The sequence below is a fragment of the Mauremys reevesii genome, linkage group 3 (assembly GCF_016161935.1).
Source record: "Mauremys reevesii isolate NIE-2019 linkage group 3, ASM1616193v1, whole genome shotgun sequence".
NCBI classification, from domain to species: domain Eukaryota; kingdom Metazoa; phylum Chordata; order Testudines; family Geoemydidae; genus Mauremys; species Mauremys reevesii.
Window position 1 is genome coordinate 127,151,023 of NC_052625.1, and position 23,519 is coordinate 127,174,541.

General features: G+C 44.3%; 1 protein-coding gene across 1 annotated transcript in view; it reads right to left on the reverse strand.

Annotated features, from left to right (window-relative positions):
- GPR6 (G protein-coupled receptor 6) overlaps positions 1-23,519 on the reverse strand; it is a 68,166-nt gene that overhangs the window by 40,135 nt on the left and 4,512 nt on the right. The window contains exons 3-4 of the mRNA XM_039529157.1: positions 5,898-5,986; positions 5,685-5,795 (exon numbers count right to left, since the gene is read on the reverse strand). The gene's annotated coding sequence lies outside the window, so the exon portion shown is untranslated. The remainder of the gene's footprint in view (positions 1-5,684; positions 5,796-5,897; positions 5,987-23,519) is intronic.

The window sequence follows — 23,519 nt, forward strand, 5'->3', positions numbered from 1 at the left end:
TCACTTAGGGGAGAGGAGGCCACAATCTCAAACAGGCCACTCCAGCCTTTGACCAGTCTCCTTCTGTACCTGAAGAAAGTCCACTGATGAGAACCACTGTGCCAGCAGATCATCACCGCCTACTTTCTTTATCGGCGTTCTAGCTCCTACTCTGTAGGAATCCATGAGACTGCAAGATCTTAAATTATCAATTATGTTAACTCATGAAACTAATACCAAAAATAATCCTTATACATTAAAAGAAAATGTTTCAAAAAGGTGAATTTAATCCATGAGACTGCAAGATCTGAAGAATTTTTAACCCCCATTTTCTTAAGCATCTTATTTTTTCTCTTTCTATTTTTTGTTTGTTTGTTTTTAAGCTGGAAGATGTCCCAACCATTTTATATTCTTTAATTTTAGGGTTGTGCACATGTGCTTGTGTCAGAGAACCCATAAAGTCCATATTGAAAAGCTGCCAGGGGGAAAAAAAAAGGGCTCTGTTGGTTTAAACAGCCCTAACAGTTGTGTCTCAGAATTATTCATTAGCACGTGTTCTCTTTAAAAGTTCTGAGAGACTTGTCATTGTCATCTATAGTTGCTGGTAAAAATGAATTGTCAAGCTTTTGTTATCAAAAGTGTTTTGTTAAAGTTGGTTGAATAATATCTCTACTTTTGAAGGGGGAGGAAAGAGTTAGCTACTATATAGGACTAGCATTCTAAGGCGAAAGCTTTATAATTGGTCCTGAGGTTGTGGTTCAGACATCAGATAATTTGGTTTCAATGTTAAACCCTTGACCAGCTTCAATTTTAAGCCCTTGACCAGATTTGATAGACTTTGGTAAAGTTCTTTAGTTGGGATTTATGACCAAAAGGACAGTCACCTTTTTGAAACATTTTCTTTTAATGTATAAGGATTATTTTTGGTATTAGTTTCATGAGTTAACATAATTGATAATTTAATTCCATTTCAATATTGAGACTTATTTTATTTAATATCTTGATCTGATTTTGATAGTTGTAATGTTTTATTTCTAGTTTAGTTTAATGTTATTAATGATAGCTTAGCTTTGGTGATACATTTTCCTGATTTGATTTCTTTAATTAAATGTTTTAATACATTTTATAAACAGCTACTGAGCACTAAAGGTCCAGAATCTTTGGGGTTCAGTGTGGTTACCAGGCAGTTAACCTAAAATCTGACCAGCTCCCCCTAATTACTCTTTGGCTCTTACACTTTTCTCAAGGTTATCTGTACATGCCATCATTTTTCCTGCAACAGTTATCTATCTTAACTTCTTGATTTTTAATCTTTGTAGCAATTTATAAAATGTTAAGATCAATGGCATAATAAATTCAAATACTGATTTTACGAAGTACAAGTCTATATAGGATGAATACAAGCTTTGAGTCACTGGTGGATGCCTGAAAGCAGATGGACATAATATTATGAATATGCCTGTTCTGATTGGATTTTTAAACACCAAGTAGATTTGGGTTTGGTTTTTATGATACTATATATCTCTCCATTAGAAACTGGACAGAAGTCACCCAAAATCCATCACAGGAAAGCCAAAGGCAGCCAAATTTACTCAGGTGCTTGCATTACAATAAAGTCTTTAATTTTGTGGGCACATGATTTTACCCAGTGCTATAAAACATACACTTTTTTCTTAAAGAGTTCAGCTGTACAACCTTAACATTCCACTAGCATATGGAACACTGGAAAGAGACACCAGATGTTAGACATATCATTATGGTCTACAATTTCACAAATAAGGGTGGGCACATGGATGAGACATCTCAAAGCCATTGAATGGAAGATGACATCTATGGTTTAAGAGAACTGCTACGCTGGATAAAGATGGTGAGAACTGAATACACCAGTACTGAGAAATGGACTCAGACTCTCTATCACAGTGTGGCTGATCCCTGTAAATGAAATAGGTTCAGCATCCCTCTGCTAGAACAGGTGTTTCCACTTGGCCAATTAATAGGGCAGGGCAACACTTGGTGGCTATAAAGGACCAGGGAAACCTGGTGAGGGATAGACCTGGTGAGTCAGAGCTGTCTGGGAGGAGGACATTGGCAGGAGCTCAGAGCGCTCAGAGCCAGAAGATGCTACTGGGGGAAGGCTGAAGGCAGGAGAGCAGCAAGAGGGCTTTGCTGACTGACCTACCCAAGTCACAAAGCCAGGGCAAGAGGACTGGAGAGGGCTGAAGGAAGGAGTAGCAGAGGGAGTTGTTTGTTGTCTCTAAGCTGGAGAGGCAGAGTGGAGGGGCTTACTTGCCAACACCTCCGCACCGCAGAGCTGGACCAAGAGAATAAGTGATGGGACTGATCTCTCAGTAGAGAGGTGTGGGGATCCTTATTGGGGAGAGGGAGGTTCCACTCTAGCTGGAAGGGCTGGGATGGCTGATCTGGCAGAGGGACAGAAGAGGACTGAAAAATATCCTAGGTGTGGTGGAAGATGTTGGTATGTGTGGGCATCACGTCATGGGGTTTTAAGGACTACATGCACTGGGGTGACAAATGGACCACATGTGAGACTGTTGTTATGGACTGATTTGCAGTATGGTTTTGCTAATACATTGGCCCCAAGGAAGGGTATTATTGAAGTAGAATCCTTGGGTTACCAGGGGGAAAACTGAGGCAGATGCACTTGTGTTTAGCCTGCCACAAGAGTGTGTTCCAATTGGGGCCACTCTATGATACTCTCAGTTATCATGGTTATTTTGAAACATCCAGCACAGACAGGAAAACTTATTGGGTCTTCAAAAATTATTTACAGGTCACTTTTGAAACAGCTGTGGTAATGCCTATCCCCAAGACTTTACTCTTCATCCTGGTGGCCTAGCAAATTATCATCCAATATTGAATATCCCTTTCAAAGCCTAATTGTGGAACACACAGTGCTGATCTGGCTAAATATAAGCACTAAAGTAAAGGTTATTATTTCCAGTACTGTGCAAAAATTGCAACAAGAAGACAGTTCTGTTCAGAAGATGCTGAATAAAAGTATTAAATTCTGATTCCGGTCATACATTCACCTCTATTAGAGCTGATTATCTTGCTGTGAACCCATGAATCACTCTCTAATACTGCAGACAGCACTTTACTTGATGGTCCTTCAGGGATAGCTAGCTATGTCCTGCTTCCAGTCATCTTTATTCAAAATATATCAGTATGTCTCTTTTTGTGATCACTGTAGGACTTATTGTACTTGTACAGTACTGTTAGTGCCCAGTTTCATTATGTATTTACATGCTTCCTCATATATTTGATTGTCATAGTGTAATCCTTCATTTTCATGCAGGTGAAACTCTGATCCATCATTTCATTTTAAAAAAACGGTTACTATGTTCTCCTTTTGTGTCTTCATGACAGTGTTAGTTGCATTGCAATTTATATGTGATGTTTATTTTGCACTCCTAATCTCAGTCTGATTATCATGAATTAATTGTTGTACAAACTAGCCAGACAAGTCAGCACACAATCTGAATCTTTGGGATCTAGGGCCAGATTTTTAAGGGATTTAGGCCCCTAAACAGGCAGATAGTGGCCATCACAGAGGAGCCACTGACAATTTCAAAACCACAGTTCAGCTGCCACCTAACCCCCAAAAGTGCCACCATTTCCATCAAATGCCATTTTTAAAGTGGCCTATGCCCTGATGTCACCTCACAGCTAATAAACTGCTCAGAGCTCCAGCTCAAGCCGATGCCCCAGGGGCCCTGAAGTGGGATTTTTACACTAGGTGAGGGAATGTCTATCTCATCAGGGGCACCTGATCCTGCAGAGATACTCTGAGCACAGCTAAGACTTGCTATCAGTCAGACCCCACAGCAGGCCAGGTGCAGGCCACTGATAAGTGGAGGGGCATCACACCACCTGCATAAAAGACAGCCCAAGACTCAGGGAAATGTAGGGTGAATATAAGAGATATTGCACATGAGCAGGACACAGAGAAAGAGACAGACAGATGGTTTTGGCTGCTGGGACAAGGCATGGACTACCTAAGTGGCTGACATGGCTTAGTGTTCACCTCTGGGAGTGGGTTAGCAGCTGAGGATCCTGAGTGGAGGGAGGCATCTATCTCTGGCCCATCAGCCAAGCACTGAGATCATCCCTTAAGCAGCTAAATCCCTCTCCAGACTAGTTTAGGCACCTCCCCATTCAGGGGGCCAGCTTCTGAAAATCCCTTTCATAGGCGATTAACTATCCCTCTGCACTCTTTAGGGGTCCCAGGTAGCACAAAGCCACCTAATTTGGTGCTGAAAATTCCATTAGGTAGTGGCACTAGCCTAGGGGTTAGGTGTTGCTCTGCTCAGCTGAACACCACCTAAAACCAGTACTTAATTTGTGCTGGGGCTTGCCAGGACTGAGCTCCAGCACCTCTAGGCTTGGTAGTTCATAGTCACAGCATCTCTGGGCTCCCGACCAGCAGCTGCCACTCTCTGGCCGCCTAGCTCTGAAGGCAGCACCACTGCCAGGCAGGGGCAGCTCTAGACATTTCACCGCCTCATAACATAAGAACATAAGAAAGGCCGTACCGGGTCAGACCAAAGGTCCATCTAGCCCAGTATCTGTCTACCGACAGTGGCCAATGCCAGGTGCCCCTGAGGGAGTGAACCTAACAGGCAATGATCAAGTGATCTCTCTCCTGCCATCCACCTCCATCCTCTGAAGAACAGAGGCTAGGGACACCATTCTTACCCATCCTGGCTAATAGCCATTTATGGACTTAGCCACCATGAATTTATCCAGAATTTATCCAGAATTTATCCATGAATTTATCCTCAAGCACGGCAGCATGCCACAGGGGGCGCTCTGCTGGTCCTGTGGCTTCGGTGGACCTCCCGCAGCTCCACCGGAGCTGTGGCTTCGGAGGACCCTCCTCAGGCATGCCGCCGAAGGCTGCCTGCCCGCCGCTCTCCTGGCGACCGGCAGAGCGCCCCCCGCGGCATGCCGCCCTGAGCATGTGCTTAGCGTTCTGGGGCCTGGAGCCGCCCCTGGTGCCAGGAACGGCACAGAGTAAGGGTGGCAATACACCATACCGTGCCACCCTTACTTCTGCGCTTCATTCTGGCTGTGGCACTGCCTTCAGAGCTGGGCACCCAGCCAGCAGCCACCGCTCTCCCACCACCCAGCTTGAGCCCTGGCACCTCTTCCATTACAAATTAAGCACTGCTTAAATCCCTTTAAAAATCTGGCCCCTAGGCTGATTGCAGACCTCTATAATGTCATCTTCACATTTCTTTTAATTGCTTTATACTATAGTCTTTAAGTGCGTCTTGCATAATCTATAAATTTATCCCTTATATTTATTCAGGACCAGAGTATCTTACTCATGCTGAACAGTAACTTGCTCCATGAATAGTCCCATTGAAACAGAGAGATTACTCACAGAAGAAGGTGAAACTCAGCGAGATCACGGGTAACCAAATCAGTCTCTCAAAGACTAGCTTCCCCTCACCCCCACTCTCTCTTTCACCTTTTTAAAGAGTTATGGTTGTCTGGAGGTGGCAGAATGCCCTGATCAAAAATGCTGTATGGGGGAGAAAGCTATAAACAAAACAGCATCATTACAAACCTGATATCTGATTTTATCAGGACTTTCCTGAAAAAATATATTTCTTATAAAACAACAGAATAAATGTGAAGTTCAACTCTTGCAATTTAGTGCTGTTAAATTAAATTCTCACTTCACAGTCTTCTTCAAAATTACTTCCAACAGAAGTTCTGAGGTTAAATTCTGTCCCAGCAAAGCCAATAGGAGTTCTGCCATTGAAGTCAATGGGACCGGGATTTCACCCCTTTAACAAAATAAAATACCATATACATAATCATCGAGAAAAGGCAAAGAGTAAGAAGAAAAATTTTGTGATTTAGATTTAAAATTATAAACAGAAACTTACACTGTATCTGTAGACAGAATTCCAACTCAGACAATTAGGACCTGATCCGTCAGACTCTTTTCTGCTGGTATTATGATAATGTAATTCCACTGAAGTCAAGACAGAAACAGAAAGCGAATTATAATCAAAATAAATGTTTAATAATATTTTAGCCATATTGGATCATTAGAAATTTCAGATTAATGAGGAAGTGCAGTTCAGCAGTAAAATTTGAATACAAGAGATCGATCTGGGCAAGATCAGAACAAAGGTATTAAAACCCATAAAACCCTGTCTACACTATGAAATTGAATCTCTGAACTGGTCAAAAACAGTTCTGTTTCTTAGTCTATACAGGACTCAAGGGGATAAAGATAAAGAAGCACAGATTCAATGCTACAAATTGCTGAGCACATTAGATCCTAGCCATCAAAGCATTTAAGCATTTGCTTAATTTTATGCTCCTACGTAGTCCTATTGACTTCAAACCTATAACAAAGAATTTATCACTGAGCTCTCAGGATTCCAGCCAGGGTTACAAATAAAAAGAATGAGATTTTCTTATTTCACATTTCCTGATAAACCTAAAAATATAGATATTTTCAACGGTGGTCTAACAATTGCCCAAATATATGAATAAATCTACATCATTCAAAGATTGGACCATTCAGTCACTGGTCATCTGGTATATTCTGTGTCTAAAATACATCATTGTTTAATTTACATTGTAAGAAAGTGTGTGTGTGTGTGGGGGGGGAAATCATGTCTTTTTATTTTATAGCAACAGTCATTGAAGGGCTTCTGTGAATAAATAATTATAATAACTGTAAAGTTCTTACCTTTCTGGCATGAAAAATTTCAGCCCAGAAAGTAAAGTTTGACAATGGTTTAAGAAAGTGAAAACAGTGCCTTATAATGGAAAGTGGCAGGCAACTATAACTATTTATGCCATTAGTAAGCTACACACACTATTTTATATATACACACAGATATAAATAGTGTGTGTATATGTGCAATACCGATATTATATATTTTATAGCGAACAGGTGCTGGTATACTTGCTCTGTCAAATGTTGAATGCTGCCACTTGGTTACCGTGAGTCTTATAGTTGTTGATAGGTGTATTATATGGAAATAATCTGTGGAATCCATCACATTTTTATAAGAACTTTAGCTCAGTGTTTCCTCTGATGCCATTAGAAATAAACACACACAAAATGCAAGACATTTCTCTTATTGAATAACCTTAAAATAAAATGTCAGTCACAGCAATCATTAACGTCTGATAATTTATTATGAGCCCTGATTTCTTAATCCTTGGTCTTTACTGATATTTTCAACAATGCCTTTTGTTAGCCATTATTAAAGTCAGCCACTGCTGCCAGCATCTCACTCAACAACATTTTTTGTTAAGACACCCATCAACCCCAGTCTTAACTGTGATTTCAAATTAACTAGACATCAATTAATCTAAGCATATCGGCATTCAGATCTTTTGCCAGTAATGACATTTTATTTTAGAAAAGTGTTGCCCTTTGTTTTACTGAGGTTAATATTTTTCATCAGTAATCAATAAGTGGTTTACTGAGATCTATACTTAAAGTTTAAGGTAAGTTTATTATTACGCAAGCAAAAAGTTTATTAACACACAGGTACGTTTGCCCATACTAAAAATAAAATCTTCTACAACAGGGGTAGGCAACCTATGGCACGTGTGCCGAAGGCGGCACACAAGCTGATTCAGTGGCACTCGCACTGCCCAAAGAGACCTTCTAAAAACGTTAAAATGTATTACTGGCACACAAAACCTTAAATTAGTGTGAATAAATGAAGGCTCGGCACACCAGTTCTGAAAGGTTGCCAACCCCTGTTCTACAATATTATAGCTGAGTGGAAATCAGTTAGAAAATTCTCAGTTAACATTTTAGAACTATCCTTAAAATCATCTGTCTTCTCTATGCACACCAAAAAAGAGTACTTGTTGTGTCCAATTCCTGATACAGTTGGACACCTTGCTGATGTCTGGGTGAGAGAGAACCCTCAGCTCTGTCTACCCCCTACAGATCTGAGTTACTGGCTTATCTTCCCACTCTCCTGATATGGGCCAGATACAAACGCTTAACTCCCAGCTCACCAATCCCTGCTCATCCTTCTTATATGGGCTATAGGAGGAGATTTATAGGTGGAGTTGGTAGGTGGCACAGCCTACAGTTTAGATTAACACTTTACATTATAAGGCTCGGTTTTCAATTGCCTTTAAGTTAGCCAAACATTAACCATTTAGCATGGATGGCACATGACCCCAGCACCTGGGGAGGCTGGGCCTGAGCACTGGAAGCTCCCTAGAAGTGGGGGCCACCAGCGCCCAGACTGTGGCCATATCCCCTGCTCTGCCTTGAGGCCCACCCCCACTTGGCCTCCTCCCCCTTGAGATCTTCCCCACCCACCACTGCGCCTTTTCACCCCCTCCTCGGAGGCCCCTGCCCACCGCTTGTGCCTCTTTGCCCCCCCTCACCATTCGTACCGCTCTCCCTGCTCTGCCTCCTCCCCTGAGGGGCCCCTGCCCTCTGCCTGCATCTCTCTGCCTCTCAGGAGGCGAAGAGGCACAAGTGGCGGGCCGGGGTGGGAGGGGAGGGCTGCAGGGTGGGGACTTTGGGGGAAGCAGTGGAGAAGTGCGAGCGGTGGATGGGAGGGCCCTCGGGGTAGTGGCAGACAGGGGCGGGAAGAGGAGCAGCATGAGCACACAAAGGCAAGAGCCTGGACGGGGAGGGCACACATGGTAGACCTCAGGTAACAGTAAACAAGGGAATATTATTTCCTCGTCTGACCCTGGCCCACAGGTGTCTCTGCCCCCTCCCCCTAGGGACCACGGGGGAAGAGCGGTAGTCCGGATCAGGGCCTCAGGGTGGAGCATGTGTGCGGCCATGGCCTTGACACCCTTTCGGCAGCAGCACTCCAAGGGCAGCGGGCTGGCACCACGCCCCCAAAGGCAGGTGCACTGCATCCTGTTTGGGGAGGCTTAACCTCCCCTGGCCTATTATACCTGCTGCTCATGCCATTTGGGCTGAAATAGTCCACGTTGAGATGGTGGGGGTGGGTGGAGTCTGCCTCAGGCCCGAATTTTGTTGTTGAAAGATTTAGCAATAACAATTTTGCCATTGCAATGAATGAGGCTAGGGAAATATACTTTGATTTGCTCATGTTAAAAAATTCTTATTAGTGCTTCCATGTTTTGGAGCAGGGACTTTTGAAATTTTCCAGGGCTGTCACCTTGGCCTCAGAATGGTGGTGGCGGGGGGGGGGGGGGGCAAAGAGGCACAAGCGGTGCTTTTTGCCATCCTTGTGAAACCAATTTATAAACCCTGGAAAATCACCCTTTGTTCATGCTCATTAGAGGCTGCCAGCTAAGTTCTCCAAATATTCTCTCTGAACTGAGCATGCTCCACCCCTCAGAACTCAGCAGATGTCACGATTTTATAGGGACAGCCCTGATATTTGGCGCTTTTTCTTATATAGGCTCCTATTACCCCCCACTCCATCCCGATTTTTCACACTTGCTGTCTGGTCACCCTACTGGGCATGCTCCAGCACAGGGCTGAGCAATTGTTCTTCTAGATCCCCGTGCCCTGCACTGCAGGACTTGGCAACAGAACTAAGAGCTGGAAGACTGTCTCCCCTGTGCTCTCTATGCTCCCCATGCTGGTACCCAGGCAGAGTGGAGGAAAAGGAAGCCAGGGCCGCCCAGAGGATTCAGGGGGCCTGGGGCAGGGCCGGGTCTTTGGTGGCAATTCAGCAGCAGGTCCCTCTCAGAGGGAAAGACCCACCGCTGAATTGTCACCAAAGAATGAAGCAGCGGCGTTAGAGCAGCTTAAGTGCCACCGATCACGGCTTTTTTATTTTTTTTTCCCCGCCACTTGCAGCACTTGTACTCACTGGGTGGCACTCCGAGGCTTCAGCAGCACTTCAGTGGCAGGTCCTTCACTCACTCAGTGTCTTCTGCTGCACTGAAGGATCCACCGCCAAAGACCCGGAGCGAGTGAAGGGCCTGCTGTGGAAGTGCCGCCGAAAACCTGGAGTGGCTCGCGGGGCCCGGGTTAAATTGCCCCACTTGCCCCCTCGGGCAGCCCTGAAGGAAGCTTCCTAAATGGAAAGCAGAGAGGAGCCGGGAAAGATTGGAGTAGAGGAAGAGGAGTAAAAGGGAATAGGGCAGGCTGGGAGCAGGTTAGGAACCAAGTGGGGTATTAGCAGTGGGGCAAGGGCAGAAGGGGCAAGCTGGAGGGAGGAGGGAATGGGGAAGAAAGGTTTCCAACTACTACAGTAACACTCCTCTCCAGAGTCAGAAATCGAATTCAGAATTCCTGAGCCTCAGCATTCCTCTGGTGTGAAGAAAATACCTGTGTACTGTTTACCTCATCCCTCCAGTGGCTAGTCCATTATTTCCTTAGCTCAAGTGATAGAAACTATGTGGTAGACCTAAAGTTTCCATCCTGCAGGTGAACCATGTGAGTGTCAATATGGTTCCATGTGATAGAATTTGTGTTTTTTTCCTCCTGTTTGCTCATTTAATGACTTAAGACATTACATTTAAAAACTAAACCACCTTAAAAGAATATTAATATTGCATAGTCAAACACTTAAAAGACAGGAAAGGCAGGAAATGACTGTGCAACCTTAATTTCGTCCCCTTGTGATCATCCAGTTTTTAATACGGATCATGCATTTCTTTTCCACAATTTGTGTGTAAATTATTGTATATATTTGCCAATTAGTACATGACTGCCCTTTGATAAGAGATTATGTAATGAAAGACCATCTCATAATGCATATGTGCAAAGGTACAGATCAAGGTTGTGGTGATTGCAAATAGTAGGAGGAAGAGGGTGAACAACCTAGGCAGTATCAGATTTGTAGCAGTTTACACATCATTTGTACAAAGATAAAGAGTAAGATGGATAGTAACACAAAGGGGCTTTGAAACTGCACATAGCACAAGATCCATATTTAATAATGAGGGGCTTGTTCTTTTTCCATATCATATATGGCATATAAAGATAAATAAGTAAATCATAAGAAGAAAACTTATATAGCTCCTTTCATTCAGAGATCTCAAAGCACTATACAAGAGAGAGAAATGCCATTCTCATTTTACAGATGGGGAAACTGCTACAAATCTGGACAGCAAAGTGACTTTCCCAAGGTCACGTACAACAGGCCAGTAGTGGAGTTGAGAACTTAACCCATGTCATTCAAGTGCCTTATTCAGTGGGCCACTTTGGAGTCCAATGTCCATTTCAGGAATCCAAATCAACAATATTGACATTGTGTGTCATTATATTGCCCATTATTAATAAAATAAAATGTTGCTAACAGCAGTTGTCTTTCTGAAGGATGTTAAAGCACTTCACAGACAAATTAATATGTAAACAACATGCAGGATTCACTTAGTCCACCACTGAAATACAGTTACCTCTTCAGAGGAACACAGTGTCTGGATAATGTAGAGCAACACTATATAGCTTTTCCAGGAGGAAGTAAAGAATTGTGTATCCAGCTGAAAGTGCAGCGGGAAATGAAGTAGGCTGAAAGCAATTACCTAGATTGGAATTTGGCCAGGATGCTAGGATTGATGCTCTTATAAAGACCCTTTTCAGGGAAATTGATTTTGTTGGTTGTGTTTTGCAGAGTATTGAATAAAGGAAAGAGAGTTTGCAATATATTTTGCCAGTCATTGTTGCCTAACATGTTGAAAATCAATGTTCTTGTGGTATACAAAAGACTCTAGAATTCAGAGAATTTTCAGAATGTTACTGAAATTATCTCCCCAGTTAAATAATTATCACTGTGATGCCAATAATAGTGCTGTGAAATAAAGTGCTGAAAACATTAGGCACATAAAATGATATAGAATTTCAACTCAATAGAAGCTTCATGTTTCATAAAAGAAAACTTACCAAGACAATTCATAGAAAGTTTGCATGTTAAAATGTTAGGGTCTAATTCTGATATCACTGAACTCAATGCAAAACTCCCACTGAGTTCAATGGAGGCAAGATTGGGCTCTAAGTTATGACAGTATTAAAAAAACCCGTGTTCTGTAAACCTTAGGCAAATGTTTTGTACTTCTCCCTCCTACTGTGCTCTTTTTGATGTTGAAAATCTATAGCAGTTTTGGTGGTTGATAAGGTACAAGAGTATCATACAGAAATAAAACATCTAATTGGTGTTTTGCCCTCTGTGGTGTAGTTTTAAAGGAAGTAAGTTATCAGGACTAAACTATGAACAGGATGATTTTCAACCCCACATAAAACAGGTAGCAAGTCTGAGAAAGTCCTATGGAGGTAACTGAAGAAATATCCGAGGCAGAGTTCATATAGTGTAGAATGTCAATAAAAAAGAATGTCAGAACTGATGGGTATAAACTATCACATGAGAGAGGGAAAGGGAAAAAAATAGTGCAGGTGTGATATTGTATCTGATAAGTATTTATGATGCCACTGAGAGACAATTTGACAGCAAAGAGTATAGTGGTGCAGAACCTTGAGTTAGGATACAAAGACTGAAAAACAAAGTCGAATCTATAATAGACATTTGCTATGGACCACCAGAAACTAGAGAGGAGTAAGAATAAAAAAAATCATGGACCAATTCTTGAAGTGCTTGAAAACACAGGATCTCATACTTGTCGGGACTTTACCCAGGCTAACATCTTTTGGGTAACAAACAGCCAAATTCCATGTAAAAACAACTTTATGATCCCAAAAAACAGAAAACCCAGACAGCGGCAGTGAGGGCGGCAGTCAGGCAGTCTTTGGTGGCTTGTCTGTGAGAGGTCTGTGGGTCCCGCGGATTCGGTGGCAATTTGGCGGCAGGTATGCAGAAGCCACGGGACCGGCAGACCTCCTGCAGGCAAGCCGCCGAATCCACGGGACCGGCGGACCTCCCGTAGGCAAGCCGCCGAATCCGCGGGACTGGGGACCTCCTGCAGGCAAGCCGCTGAAGGCAGCCTTCCTGTTTGGGGCGGCAAAAAAGCTAGAGCCACCCCTGAACCCAGAAGATAAACACTGCTGCATCCGCTTCTTTCCAGCAAGGAAAAATGGATTGAGAACCTGACAAATATGGGGTAGTTTGGTACCAGTGACCATAAAATACTTGAATTCCACTATGGAAGTGTCTGTTGTGGCTGCATATTTAAAAGTGTATTGAAAATACATCATATGTACATATTACAGTACTTACACTGAGGACATAATTAATTTCTGAGGCTTTACGAGTAAATATATTAGTTTATAAATTAAAATTTAAAATGGTTCCTTTAAGAAAATTAACACCTGTATTAGACTTTTCATTTTAGGATTAATGGACATTTATTGCTACTTTTTCTTCAGCAGAGGCAAAATAAATATGTTCTGCTTTACAGAATTCCATCAATAACTGCCCTCCTTCAAAATGGCTGCCATCTCTTGTTCTCAATAGAACTGAGGCCACAGGCTACCCTTACAATTAAGATGCTTTTCTCCACTGCCATGTTCTCCATGCAGAGATTTATACTTGTGGAAAGTTGCAGTAAAATGCTGAGTTGAAAACTCTGATCCTGTGGCATTTTTCATCCATTTTTCGAAGGCATCCATGCTACACAAGATGTAAGGAAGTGGAGAACCAGGACCATTAAGTCTACTGTATGAACGCAGCAGCCTCATATGCCCTGGTCTGTCCATCCCCCCCTCAAATCCTGTGCCTCCTCACCTGGTCTCACCCTCCCTCTCTGTGGCTGGAAGCTCTGGCCTGTAATCTCCTCTGGTGCCACAGCAGCCCCTGGTGGGAGAAAGGTGTACCTGCAGTGCTTCTCTGGCAAAATACATTTTCTGCAGGGAAAAAAAATGTGTGGGAGGACATAAATTCTTAATGTGCACGGTGGCACAGAATTCCCCTAGGAGTAATACTTTGTAGGAAGTAAACAATGTTTATCTGGCAAAGATGCAGATTCTCCTGTAAAAGCCCTTAGTGTTCTGACTCACTGTTTCTAACCAAAAAGAAGATGGTATATTGAATATCAGATTAGTGAGACAAAAATTAGGTGACATATTTGAACATTAATCTGGCATAAAAATGAGTGAGTTTGCTGACTTGGCTCATGAGCTCAAGGTGCAAACTGTGAAATGTAGTTTATCAACCAAGTTCTGGAGAACAGCACTTAGTGATCCAGAGCTTACATTGGGCAGGTCTGAGGACAATTGACTATTTTAAATGTGGTCTGAAAAGCCACTTCATGGCACAATGCCTTTCAGAGATGACAGAATTCCAAGTCAAGACAGGAAAAAGAAAATCCATTCATTGTGGACAAGACCGACAAGCTAAGGTATGAGTGGGTCAGGTAAAGATGGTCAGTAAGAGCCAAACACTTGCAATACTGGAGAACAGCCTATGGCCTGTCAGAACTACAGACACAAACAACACAATTCCATAGGTGGCCAAACCATTTATTACTGAAGTGGTCTGCTGGCACAAAGCAACTCATTCTCCATGCCACTTGGTACTGGATCATGAGTGGCAAACATCATACTAATACTAGGGGGTTCCCAATACTTTTGTTGGTATTGTTAAAACCAGCCCTGCACAGAATCAAAATGACAACTTTCTCTTTCTGAAGAAAACATATATCCTTTATTAAACAGGGAACAAATAAAGAGCTCTGAATCTATGACAAACTAGAGAGACAAGGTGGGTGAGCTAGTATCTTTTACTGGACCAACTTCTGTTGGTGAAGGAAACAAGCTTTGGAGCGCCAGAGCTCTTTTTCAGGTCTGGGAAAGGTTTCAGGCAGTTTTGTACTTGGCATGGCTCACCTGTGCTTCTGCAGGTGCTACCTGTGCTACTGCAGCTACACTGCTATTTATACTCACGCTAGCTCAATGAGAGCAAGTGTGAATATGTGTACACATGCAGAGGAATCACACCCCAAGCTTGTAATGCAGACAGCCTTAGTATGAGACTGTAAGGAGCCAGCTCCTAGACTACAAAGAACCCACTGCCACACCCAGAGTCTCTTTCCAGGGACATTTTATTTGCCAAACATAGGCAAAAAAACAAAATTAATTCCTCAGCCCACCATGGATTAGCGCACCTAGATTTTCCCCTTTGCCTCTCTGAGTCCGTCATCCTGCTTCAAGGCTTACTGCATGGTTCGTCCTTGCTCTTTTAGATGAGCACCACCTCCCAGGGATTGATCCCTACAGGCCCTTTTCCCCCAGCTTGTTCCCACTGCCTTTCCTCCCAGGTCACTTTGGCAGCATCTCACTGCTGCTCTTGTCCCTCCTTCCTTACTGACAGCCCCATTCTTTATAGGGAAAACCTGTCCCTTCCTCAGCTGCACCTGTTTAATGAAGGCCCAGGCCACTAAAGGGGTAGACCACCCTGTTACAGAGAGATTGTCCCTGGCACCCACCTCCCCGCCAGACAAACATCCTCTACTGTTTAAAAGGTTTCATTCAGCAGCCAGCCAGAGGGGGCTTGGCAGATCACAGTTTCAGAACCTACATAATTACTGTGTAACCAGTATACACTTTATTCCTCTATGAAGCCCCTCAAAGATGCCACAGTATACAAATCAAGTTGTTAGTGGTAACAAAATAATACTGATAAGTTACCACATGGCAATAGCAGCACATTCTGAGGACATTGCACAGAACCAGCTTGAGACAGTTGCTAATGAGAACACACTGGTTCACTGAAGAATGACAAATGTGACCTTCTGAAGTTTAATCAGGCTTTGCACGTGTATGTTTCAAATGACTACTGTGAGTTCTCTAAAATTTCAGGTTGATATTGTGGCAGATTGGAAGCTGCCTGTAATAATTTATGAATACTGTATCCTGACCTGATTATAATAATATTTTCTGTATGCATATATTAAGTCAATTCCATGGCACATTTGTTAGGAAAAACATACAGGAAGTGGGTGGTGAATCCTGATACACATTGCTCTGCTAATGCTTCAGGTACAATGCCACAGTCATCCACTTTAATTCTCTGACTCTGACTCTTTGGGTAGCTCTCCAAACTTGTTTTGGACTTGCAGGGCTAAAAAATGCAAACAGAACAAAAACTGGCTAGATTTCAAAAGGACACACACACACTCTCTCTTGGGGGTAAGAGATTGCTGGGGAAATTGTGGTTACTTAACTTACAGTACCTACAGTTCTTTGAGATGTGTGGCCTCTGTATATATTCCACTCAGAGAAAGCACTAGGCATAAGCAGACTAAGCAATTGCTTAAGGCCCTGAGCTGCTCAGGTTGCTCCTCTATTAATTTAGTATGTATTGTGGGGAGGGGCAAAAATGGGCCCTAAGCAGGAATATTTTTGCCCCTCCCCACAACACATGGGCTTGCACCAGGCACTGATTCCATTCAAAATAAGCATGTGCTCCATGTGCTTGAGACCAGAAAATTTTTCGTTAGTAGAGTCCATTGGTCCATGCCTGAGCCTTAGACCTCCTTGTGTTCTGAACCAAGGGCAGAAGGGGCAGAATGGAGTTGTTTCTCAACTATGAAACCCCGGAGGAAAAGATCCAAAGCAGAGAAGGAGGGTGAGTAGTGAAATACACATATGGACAACACACCTTGAAGAACTCCAGTTACTGTAAGGTAAGTAACCAGAATTTCTTTTTTGAATGATGTTCCCTATGTGTATTCCACCTGAGATAACTCAGTATTGATTAATGAGGAAGGTGTGAAGAACCCTGATGTATCACAGACTGTGGGACCACTGTGCCGAAGAAGTGTCTGCTGAAGAAGTTTGCATGAGGGTGTAATGCTTAGTAAAAGTGTGCAGAGACCCATATTGCAACTACAGAGCTCCATGAAACGAAGTTACTGATGTATCTTGGACTCTGGTCGAGTGGACTGTCACACCCTGTGGGGAAGGAGTAGACATCAGTTCATGACAAAGCAGGATACAACCTGAAATCCATTTAAAACATCTCTGCAAGGAGACTGCTTCACCTTTCATAAGTCCAAAGTGAGTAATAGTCTAGGAGATTTCCTGAAGGGCTTTGTCCTCTACAAATAGAATGCTAATGCTCCATGAATATCCAGAGTTTCCTGTCTTCTCTAGAGGCATGAGTAGGACCCTACCAAATTCACAGCCATGAAAAATATGTCACAGTCTGTGAAATCTGGTCTCTCCCTGTGAAATTTTGTCTTTTATGTGCTTTTCCCCTATACTATACAGATTTCACAGGGGAGGCCAGCATTTCTTAAACTGGGGTTCCTGATCCAAAAGGGAGTTGCAGGGGTGGGGTCGCAAGATTATTTTAGGAGAGTCACGGTATTGCCACCCTTACTTCTGCTCTGCCTTCAGAGCTGGCAGACAGAGAGTAGCAGGTGTTGGCCAGGCTCCCAGCTCTGAAGCCAGAGCCCTGCCAGCAACTGCATAGAATTAAGGGTGGCAATACCATACCATGCCACCCTCACTTCTGTGCTGCTGGCTTCAGAGCTGGGCAGCCGGAGAGTGGTGGCTGCTGACTGAGGGCCTACCTCTGCAGGCAGCAGCACAGAAGTAAAGGTGGCAATACCGTAGCATGCCATCCTTACTTCTGCGCTGCTGCTGGGGGTGGCTCTGCCTTCAGAGCTGGGCTCCCAGACAGCAGCCACCACTCTCCAGCTGCCCGGCTCTGAAGACAGCACTGCCATCAGCAGCAGCAGCGCAGAAGTAAAGGTAGCAGTACCACAACTCCCTCTACAATAACCTTGTGACTCCCTCACAACTCCTTTTTGGGTCAGGATCCCTACAGTTACACCACCATGCCATTTCAGATGTAAATAGCTGAAATCATGAAATTTATGATTTTTACAATCCTATGACCATGAAATTGACCAAAATGGACAGTGAATTTGGTAGGGTTCTAGGCTTGAGGCTTTGGGTAAAACACAGGTAGATGGACGGCCTGCTTTAAGTAGAATTCAGAGGAATGAATTTAGGGTGTCGCCTCAAGAAAACCTTATCCTTATGGAACGCCATAAGGAACCCAAGCTCACCTACTCTTCCGGCAGAAGTAATTGTGTTCAGAAAAGCCACCTTCATAGATAGATGGAGTGATGGAGCAAGAAGCAAAGTCTCAAAGGAAAAATTAATCAGTGCTGATAATACAAGATTAAAGTCCTAAAGTAACAGAGGAAAGGTTCCGGCAAGGCCTCTCAAAAACCTTATGGTCTTAGGGTGGGTGAAGACTGAACAGTTCTTCACTGGAAGGTGGAATGTGTGACTCACTGCCAAATGCACACACAGCAGGCTGAGAGACAGGCTCAAATGTTTCTTTAGGGAGGAGTGTTTTCCAGAATGGTAGGCATCTCTAAGTCCTCTAAAGGTAGCTGAAGATGCTGGCACCAGATAGAAAATCTCTTCCATGTTGCAGCACAAGATTTCCTCGTAGAGATTTTCTTGCTATAATTGAGGATGGATTGTACTACCTCTAAACATGACCTCTCTAAGTCCATCATCCATCCTAATACCAGGCTTCTAGAGGTGAGGGATGCTAGACTGGGCTGGGCAGTCTTGCCCTTATCCTGAGTCAATAGGTTCAGAAATAGCTGGATCCATATGCAAGAACGTGAGGACATCTGGAGAGTGCTGGTGAACCTAAACTGCTTCAGCCACCAGGATGCCATTAGGATTACTGACAGTTTGTCCTGCTTGATTTTCCTCAGGACATGAGGTCAGAGGGGAATGGGTGGTGAAGCATACATTAGTGGCTCTGACCTCCATAATAGGAATGTATCCCCTTTGGAATTGTGCCCCCAAGCTGCTCCACAGCAGTAGGCCAAGCATTTCTTATTCTCTTGGGACACAAGGAGGTCCCACAAAGGGACTCCCTTTTTTGTCAAAAAGTGTTCTGTACCATCAAGTCATGAAGTTCCCACTTGTCATCTCTGTAGAAGTGCTGCTGAGGCTGTCTCTCAAGGTGTTCAGAACTCCTGGAAGGTGCACTGCCGAGAGGGTGATCTGGTGTCAGGTACACCAGTTACAGAAATTGATTGCTTCTGTACAAAGGAAGGCAGACCTCGCTCCTTCCTGTTTGTTGATACAGTATACTGTGGTCATATTGTCCAACATAATCTGAACACATAGGGTACAAATGAATAGCAGGAACCTTTTGCAGGCTTTGTATTCTGCCTGTTCTAGGAGTTGATGTTTAGTGTGGATTCTTGCTGGACCGAGCCACAAATTCATCGGGGTGAGCTCTCCAACCCAGTAGGGGGTCATCTAGCATTAACTTCTTTGTGGGTGGGTAGAGACTAGAGGAGACACCCTTCCCCCCTCCCCCCCAATCTCTATGTTTTCCCACTAAATGAGTGATGTCAGAACTCTGTGAGGGAGTAAAACTTACTAGTCCAGCCTGTCTCTGCTTGGAACGTAAACGGTCCACAACCACGACTGAAGACACCAAAGACGGAGCCTTGCAAAGGGTTTCACATAGGTCTGGAGGCCATGTGGCTAGGAGGACGAGGCAGAATTGCACCATTATTTGAGTGATCATCTGAAGCTGGAAAATGAGGACCCTCATAGTATGGAATCTGTCCTGGGGTAAGGATGCTTTGAATGTAATTGAATCCAAAGCTGCTCCAATAAAGTCTACAGTTTGTGTGAGAACTCAAGTGAGCTTTGCTGTGTTTATGTAGAGCCCTAAAGCCCGCAGGAGTCTGAGCAGGGTCAGGGTCACCATTTGTACCTCCCAGCACAATTGTTCCATGGGCTGCCAGTCACCAAGGTAGGAAAATACTGCTGTTCCCTGGTGGGACAGTATATAGCCACAATTGATAGTACCTTCATGGAAACTCTCAGGGTTTCTGAGAGACCAAAGGAGAGCACTCCATATTGGTAATTGTTTAGGCTCACTGTAAGTGCAGGAACCTCCTGTGTGCTGAGTGGAGGTCTACGTGGAAATAGGCATCCCTTGAATTGAGAGCTCCAAACCAGCTGTCTTTATTGGCTAGGGGCCATTGAAGGGAGTGTGTGTGCTGGGTGGTAGGTGGATGAACGATGAGTCTCGAGACTGCCATCAGCATTTCTTGGTGTGGGGGCTGGGAAGAGAATGACCAAGGGACATTCGTCTGCTGTGCTGCTTGATTCTAGCATTTCCTAGGAAGCTTATGGGCCCTTTGGTGGTAAAAAGGTTTGAGGAGCAAGTTGTTGCTTGTATGGAGAAGGTTTGCAGTATTTTCTCTGTGGTGCTGGGATGTAGATGCCCAGGGCTGTGCTGGAGCAGAGATTCCAAAACTCTTTTTTGCTGCACTCCCCGCTTCAGAGATTCATGTCCCATGTGCTACCCCATCAGCACAGGGGAAAGGGGTGACCCAGATAGTGTCAGAGGGAGTAGGCGTAGTTAGAGCAGTCTGTTTTGTTTGGTGACAGCCTGTACCACTCAGGAGTTTGGAGTGGCATATGAAAATAAGTTTTCCATTCCTTTAGATGGCACAAAGTATTTCTTCTCTGCTCTTTTCAGAGTGGGGAGACAAGTGGCTGGAGTACACCAAACCATTTTGGCTTGTTCTATGATACCCTCCTGTGTGCAGGTTCTAGTAAGGTGCCACTGACAATCAATCAATGAGATTATTTAGTAACTTGTGAGTGGCATCTTGTACTTCCTCTAGGGGAAGTTGGAATTAATCCACAATTCTCTTCAGGAGATCCTGGAATTGTTTATAGTCTTCAGGTGGTGATGGTGAGACAGGGTCGGTCACCTCATCAAGAGAAGATGATGATAGCTCTGCAGGAGCAAGTAGATCTGGTGGATCAGGCTGTTCCTCTTCCTCAGAGTGCTCCTAGGTTGGGTGAGGTTCTTCTCTGTGAGGAAATATCTGTTTTGGTTCTCATTCTAATCCTCTGTAGTTGGGAGGCCTCATATACAGGTCCCAGGGGCCCGATAGGGCCAGTGCAAGGGATCATATGAATAAGAGGGTGGTCAACACTGGTTCCAAGCTGGATAGTGTGTTCTGAGAGAGTGGGAAGGTGGCCAAGAGATTTTGAGTCTTGATCAGTATTAACCTCTTGTCTCAGTATGGCCACAGGAGCAGTCATTCAGGTCTCAAACTCACCAGAAGAATACGAGTTCTCTGAATCAACAGGTGGGTCAGTACATAGCAAGGTCATCAAGCGTGGTATACCTGAGCTCTCACAGTTTGGGGAGTGGGAACGCCTTCTGCCTCTTGACGGAATGGACAGTGTCGGTTTGGGTTGAGTGTTGGGTATAGGTACTAACGACTCTTGCATCTGCAGTTGGTACAATCAGCGTAGGGGGCCATCTGTTCTTGTCTTTGCCTCACCAGAACCAATGGCAGTACCTCCCCTTCAATTACTGGCAGTTTTGGGGCACCTTTGGCTTTCAGTGCTGATGAGCCAGACCCATGCTCCTTATGAGCTCCTGCCACTCCCATACTAGGATGTGGAGTCACACCTGACTTGCAGGGTGCAAAGGAAGAGGTCTTCTTCCTAGATGAGGTTTTAGGAGGGGATTTCTCTTGCTTTTTGTGAGAGTGCTTGCTCTTACCCTCCTTCTGTCTTCTCTGTTTGCTGGGGTCCTCAGCTCTGCCCTCGCTGGTCCTGGAGCTGAGGAATACTGTGCTCAAAGGGGTGCTCCTCAGTGCCTCTAGCCAGTGTACAGGGCAGGTCTGATGACCCAGAGTCAGACTAGAGTCTCATGGAGCATTTCATCAGGAATAATCTGAGCCTGAACTCTTGGGTTTGTTGGGTTGGAATGGGAAAGAAGCAGCAGATATTTCACTTAGAGGGCATGTGAGATTCCCCAAGTCACTACAGGCATGGGTCACCTGGAAGACCTGGGCACAGGCCACACAGGACTTGAATCCGAGGATCTTAGGCATATTAAATAACCTGAAAGGGGTGGGTGGTGGGTGGAGGCAGAGCCCCTAGCCCCTTTCTAGAACATACTCTAACTAAAACTTAGCTCTTTAGAGAGAGAATTACTTAAAAACAAAACTGGATTTTTGTAACAGAAAAGCTAGCGAAGCTGCGGACATGGAGAAGTTCCATCTCATACCATGTAGCACTAGAAAAGAACTGGAGAGGTGGTTGGTCCACACCGCCCCGTGTGCCTTTGGTTCAGAGCACAAGGAGGAGAAGGGCACAGGTAAGAACCAATGGACATGGCTAATGAATAATCTTCTGGTCTCAGGCACAAGGAGCACAGAAGTACCTCAAATGGAATACACATAGGGACCATTGCTTAAAGAAGAACAGATGGACACCCAGGCCCCCCAAAATTAGGAAGTCTGGGGCATACCTGATACTTTAGGTAAGACAGACATGCATGCAGACTATTGTTTTAATATCCTTTTATCTTATGTAATTGTTTTGGTCCTACTGTTAAAATAAGGAACACTTTGTTTTCAGAAGGCTCTTTTGGATCACAATATTGTCCTCTGGTCACAGCTCTGAAAGGGAAGAACAGCAGGTACTGAGTATCATAAAATATCAGGGTTGGAAGGGACCTCAGGAATTCATCTAGTCCAACCCCCTGCTCAAAGCAGGACCAATCCCCAACTAAATCATCCCAGCCTGACCTTAAAAACCTCTAAGGAAGGAGATTCCACCACCTCCCTAGGTAACCCATTCCAGTGCTTCACCACCCTCCTAGTGAAAGTTTTTCCTAATATCCAACTTAAACCTCCCACACTGCAACCTGAGACCATTACTCCTTATTCTGTCATCTGGTATCACTGAGAACAGTCTAGATCCATCCTCTTTGGAACCCCCTTTCAGGTAATTGAAAGCAGCTATCAAATCCCCCCTCATTCTTCTCTTCTGCAGACTAAACAATCCCAATTCCCTCAGCCTCTCCTCATAAGTCATGTGCTCCAGCCCCCTAATAATTTTTGTTGCCCTCCGCTGGACTCTCTCCAGCTTGTCCAAATCCTTTCTGTAGTGGGGCCCCCCAAAACCGGATGCAATACTCCAGATGTGGCTTCACCAGTGCTGAATAGAGGGGAATAATCACCTCCCTCAATCTGCTGGCAATGCTCCTACTAATGCAGTCCAATACACCATTAGCCTTGTTGGCAACAAGGGCACATTGTTGACTCATATCCAGCTTCTCGTCGATTGTAATCCCTAGGCCCTTTTCTGCAGAACTGCTGCCTAGCCACTCGGTCCCTAGTCTGTAGCAGTGCATGAGATTCTTCTGTCTTAAGTGCAGGACTCTGCACTTGTCCTTGCTGAACCCCATCAGATTTCTTTTGGTCCAATCCTCTAATTTGTCTAGGTCCCTCTGTATCCTATCCCTACCCTCCAGCATATCTACCACTCCTCCCAGATCATTAATGAAGATGCTGAACATAACCGGCCCCAGGACCAACCCTTGGGGCACTCCGCTTGGCACCGGCTGCCAACTAGACATGGAACCATTGATCACTACCCGTTGAGCCCAATGATCTAGCCAGCTTTCTATCCACTTTATCCATTCATCCAGCCCATACTACTTTAACTTGCTGTCAAGAATACTGTGGGATGGACCTGTAGTGGTAAGCACCGTTGGTCCGGTGGGTACTGTAGGCTAGATCACAGTCTAAGAGCAGAACTGTTGGATTCCACCCCTGTGAGCCATGACACCTCATTCCCCAGGAGGATCTCA